Source organism: Arctopsyche grandis, unplaced genomic scaffold (genome assembly GCF_051622035.1).
Source record: "Arctopsyche grandis isolate Sample6627 unplaced genomic scaffold, ASM5162203v2 HiC_scaffold_121, whole genome shotgun sequence".
Classification (NCBI taxonomy): Eukaryota; Metazoa; Arthropoda; class Insecta; order Trichoptera; family Hydropsychidae; genus Arctopsyche; species Arctopsyche grandis.
Genome location: NW_027518467.1, coordinates 25,009 through 31,008, shown reverse-complemented (window position 1 = coordinate 31,008; position 6,000 = coordinate 25,009).

The window sequence follows — 6,000 nt, the reverse complement described above, 5'->3', positions numbered from 1 at the left end:
TTGCCTCCCAAGATCTTAGTATTTCTATTTGGAATACAATGAATCCAAAGCCCTTTATTCTTTTAAAAAATTTTACTGAATCCCCAGTCTTAGAAATGTTCTGGGACAATTTAGTTCTTTATATTTCATCTTATGATGGAAAAGTAAAAAAAATAGAATTTGAAGAAGGGGAATTTGGAATAAAAATTAATAACAACGAAGAAAATGAAGATTTTGGATTTCCGTTTAATGAAAAAAATATAGAAATGCAAAAAAATTATGAAAAAAGAATTGAAAAATTGAATTTTAATGAAAAAATAGAATTTGTAAAATTTACCCCATTTACAGCTAACGGAGAAGCATTGATTGATATTTTGAGAAAGAAGGGAAGTAATGGTGATTTTAAGGGGATAGGTGGTGATACTAATGGGTTGAGAGAGGGTATAAGTAAAATGGATGGCTCTGGAGGTAACAAGATGAAAGACGGCAGTACAGATGATACGATTAAGCAGTCTAAAGAATGTAATATGAACAGATCTAACGATATAAACAACCAAGCTGATAACCCCAGATCTGGCGATATCAAATCTCATGATAACAATCAAGGTGATTTTACCGGGGATACAGATAACAACAACCAGGGTGATAACCCCAGATCTGGCGATATCAAATCTCATGATAACAACCAAACAGAAAACCTCAGATCGAACGGAAAAAATCAAGGTGATATGACCAGATCTAACTGCATCAATCAAACTGATAACCAAACCCTCCCCGAAATCAATCATGTCGGTGATAACAATAAAGTTTCCTTGATTAGAACCCTTGATAATGCCGCTGTTAATTTAAAGCCCAAAAGAATAACACCAGTAATGATTGATAAACCTCTAAATCATCCAATTATTACTAGAAATCATGATTCTTTTATTGTTTTATATGATACAAATCAGTTAGAAAAATTAAAATTAATTTATTCAACCCCTTTTAAAACTACTGTAAATGAATTTACTGTTGAATTAAAATTTGACGGTTCAGTTATTGTAAAACGGGCTAATAAACCTTTTTATTCTATAAATGGTCCCTGTAACAAAGTTTGTTTTAATAATCATTTTATTGTTGTTTTTACTTCCCACTTACAAATTTATGATTTAAACACCGGCTGTTTAATTTTACCTTTCATTTTTATAAAATTGAGTTTTTTAGATTTGTTGGATTTTGATTTATTCATTTTAGATGTTTATGGCTCATTTACAGTTATAAATTTATTAAATAAAAAATCAATAAATGGGAAACTGGCCAAAACAAAAAATTTAAACAAAATTCAATTAAGTAAAACACATTTCTTAATAGCGGAATATAACGAGAACGGCAATAATAAGGGGAATGGGAACAAGTTTATTAGAGAAAATAATGAAATATCTAGCAAGGGAGAAGCGGCACAGACTAATAATAAAGAAATCCCCTATAATCAGGATCTGGTTAGCAAGAGAGAAGCGGCGCAGACTTATAATAAGGATCTGGTTAACAAGAGAGAATCTGCACAGGCTAATAATAAGGAAGTGCCTTACAATAAGGAAATCTCTTGTAATAAAGAATCATCTCTGCCCTATATTTACGAATCTTCTTTTGTTAATAATAAAGAACTTGTTTTTTATAATAAGAAGTTGAAACTCTGGTTAAGTATAAATCCAAATTTTAATTCAATTACAACAGAACAAATTGATTTTTTAAATGAACATGATGAAACGATGGGAGAGTTAGAATTGAGTTTTTTACATTTTTCATTAATTGAAGATCAGAAAAATATGCTGATTGTACTGAAAAAGTTCATTTGTTTAATTAGAAGAATGAAAAAATTGGAAGAATTTGTAGAGTACAAAATTGAAAATATGCTTTTAAAGGTAAAAAACAGAAAAACTCTGGAACAGATTTTAGAAGAGTTAAACAGAGAAATATTTTTACAAAAATTTGTATTTAAAATGTGTAGAAAGTTAAAAATAAATTAAATTTGGATTTAAACGTTGTATTTATAGGTTTAGTGGGTTTATTAATGTGTGTATTAATAGTTTTAGTAATTAGAGCCAAGTGGGTGTGTATTGTTGTTGGGGTTATTAATATGTGTATTGCTGGGTTGGGGCTATTAATAGTTTTTGGGTGGGTGGATTAATAGTTTTAGGTGGATTGCTGGGTTTAGTAATTAGAGCTAAGTGGGTGTGTATTGCTGGGTTTGGTGGTTGGATTAATAGTTTTGGGTGGGTGGATTAATGTGTTGGTATAATCTAAGATGTTTTAGCCTTACATTAAAAAAGTAATTAAGGGGGCTTAGTGACCAAAATGTTTAAACAACAGGTATAAAGTTTTCTTAATTAATATTTGGTTATATTGTTGGTTAATTAATATTTGGTTATATTCTTAATTAATTAGATATTATTAGTTAATATTAGTTGAATTGATATTTGAGCTGTAACGATTGGTTTTATTAATAAAGCAGGGCGATTAATTTATTCGTCTTTTTTTTAATTTGTAAAATTGGATAATAGAGATTGGTTTGAGTTACTGGGATTACCATTCAATCTTTAAATCTTTAAATAAAGGAATTATTGTTTAATTCATTCGCTATTGTTAATAATTGGGGAAATTAGATTTTGCTTTTAATTAGACTGCTATGCAAAGTCTTAGCAAGACGGGTTCAGTGTGCTACTGAAGAACTTGGACTCCTAAGAAAAGAGCAAATTGGTTTTATAAGGAGAGAAGAGTGTGCTGGCCAAGTAGCTAGTCTTGTTGAGATTTGTCAAAGAAGGAAAATTAAAGGTGTTAGTACAATTATGTGCTTTCTCGACCTTAAGAAAGCTTATGATTTGGTGCCTCATAACAAGCTAATAGAAAAACTTAAGCAAAAAGGCTTTGGTAATAAATTTATTAGGTTTATGACAAGCCTGTATGAAAACACAAAAGTGAAAGTAAGAGTTGAAAGTGATTTGTCAAGAGCTTTTGATTATGGAAGAGGTGTGCGCCAGGGATGCCCTACTTCCCCTCTAGTTTTTAATATTTATATAAATGACATATTGGATAGACTAGAAACCATTCCTGTAGAAGGAATACGAAATGGAATTAGTGGTTTGATGTTTGCTGATGATACTGTTATCTTTGCAGAAAATAAGACGGATTGTCAACGTCGTAAAATAAAGGATAAACTATGGGCCAATGGAATTTGTTTGTTCTAGGGCCGGGGTCTTTTACCCCAAAGGAAGTAATGAGCATAAGAGCACTGGGTCTTTTTAGAAAACCATGAAATACGAATTTTTTGCCTAGTCGCCACTATCATTATAATTAAATCCGATTTTTTTTTTTTTTTCTTATCTTTGCAGAAAATGTATTAGAAATGAACAAGAAACTAAAGATTGTTGAAGAGTGGATGGATAATAACTTGATGGAAGTTAATACCTCTAAGTGCAATGTGGTGATTATAGGAGATGTGGGTGTAAATCCTCAGTTCTTTTATAAGAATGAAATAATTGAGATTACTGATAAGTATGTCTACTTAGGTGTTGAAATTAATAACTCTCTTGATTATGATTTGATGGCAAAATTTAGGTCTTTGAAAGGAGTTGCTGTCTCTGAGAGTATTAGGAGCACTTTGGGGAACGTTAAAGTTCCACTTGCGTATAAACAAATGTTACTGAAGAATCTACTCCAGCCCACTCTGCTTTATGGGTCGGAAATCTTTGGTATGAATGAAAGTAGAATGGCATTGCTTGGTAAGATTATGAATAACTCGTTAAAGGTTTTGACTAGGAAACATAATTTTTGCAGGAAAAGAGTATATGAAGAGCTTGATTTAAAGCCGCTTGGTGTCTGTGCTGCAATAAGCAGATCTAGGTGTTATACGAAAATGAAAGACTCCCAAGGAGTAATAAGTGAATTAATCCAAAGCTCAGGAAGATTTAAAGCAAGAAAGAAAACTTGGTGTACTAATACTAAGATTTGGCTTACAAGGAATGGTATTCCATTCGATCAGAGTGTTAAAGAAACTCTTAAACTGGTTCATGCAGCAATCAGGAAGAGACATGATAAAAAAGATAAGAGCATTATAGGGAGCTCCATGAAGAAGCTTAACTTAGCTAGTGGAAGAAAACTTCGTGAAGCAGAATTAGATCCAGAGGTTAACGTCACTGGTCTAAATACGTTGTTTAAATTGAGAACTGGAACTTTTATAACAATTAATCAAATGGTTATAACCGGTAGAATCGATCCTTTTTTTAGAAATAAATGTATTATGTGTAATTCTGTAGCAAAAGAAGACGCAGCACATTTGTTACTAGATTGTAATGCCTTAGTAATAGAAAGATCCAAATATTTATTGAGCTTGATCAACTCTATTAATCTAATAACAACTGATACTCAAAAACAGAGACAGTTGAAACTAAAAATTCTCATGGGAGGTGAGACGCCAGCTTTCGGCAGAAAGCCTGCTGATATAATACCTAGTGTAACTAAGTATTTGTTAGCAATGATTAAGAAGAGGTCTGCATTAATTGCAGATAACTTAGTAATCAACTTGTAAATATAACCCTCTTGTAACCAAAGCCTTAATGGTATGGTAGGTGTGTAACACCAGAAGTTTCAACTGATCTCTATCAACAGTGTAGGATGTTTTAAAAGTTACCTTTTTTGTAGGTGATAGTAAGATCAATTGGTTAATAAATTTTTTTTTTTTTGCTTTTAATTAGAGATTACTGATTGGTTTGGGGTTCAGAACTAATTGTTTAATTCATTCGCCACTTTTAATTATTGATTTAAAAACAATCTTTATTTTAGATTATTAATCTCTGTGCTCTGTAACAAGTATTTTAATATAACTGGGGATTTTAATGTTTTTTAAATATATAACCCTAAAGAACTAAAAACCCCATGAGAAGGCCTATATTCTTAATTAAGTTAAGGTGTTTGCAGTTAATCAGTTATTTAATGTTTTAATTAATTGGGTTTTTTGGTAAATGTTTTGCCTTTTAATAATTTAGTTTCTTTTTTTGGTAAACGCTTTTTATTTTAGTTTAGTTGTTTTTTGTAGCAATTAATTAGTTTTGTGGCAAACGCTTTCTATTTTAGTTTAGTTTCTTTTTTGTTTTAATTTATGTAGTCTCTGTTTTGGTAAACGCCTTGCCTTTTAATAATTTAGTTGTTTTTTGTAGCAATTAATTAGTTTTTTTTGGTAAACGCTTTTTATTTTAGTTTAGTTGTTTTTTTAGTAAGCGACTTTTATTAAATCGGTGTTAATTAATTAATTAAATAAAAAAAAAATAATTAAAATTGTTACTACTCAAAATATTTATTGACATTGGGAGATTAATCTTTGTGATTAGAACAATTATTACATTTTTAAAATTTCTTAAAGTCCATTCCTGTCTTTTGTTTGTAATTTTTTCTAACTGTAAATAGAATTTAATGACATAGGGGTAACTTTAACATTAACAGTTGTCATGCCCTCTCCCGTCTTCCAGAAACTGCATGACCAAATAAGGGTTCCATTGCAAAATTCTAGGACATACAGCTGTCAAAACAATCAGGTTTAATTAACAATTTAAAAACTATAAATAAGAAAATAATTTAATAAATAACCCTTCCTTTAAATGCTTAATTCTAAAAGTTTATATAATAACTACCTAATAAAACCGAATCAAGTATCAGGGTTAGACAACAGTCTTTAAAAAAACAAGTGATTTAAAGGGTTTTACACTACTAAGCATATATTGGTTGTTTCCACAGATCTGTATCTGCTTTATTGCTGCAAATAGAGGCGTTTAATTATTTTTCCAAAAGAAAGATAGACCTCTCTATTATACGTTTAAAGCTATGTTTAAAAATGGGTAAAAATATGTGCGTATAAAGTTATTATTGTCGCAACTGTAGAGTTATCTTGTAACTCTGTTGCTTTCTTAAGTGAAGATTTTTAAGTAAAATTTTGCTTTAAAATAAAGCATGGATTATTTACCCATGCAATCAATAAATGAAAGTTCTAAA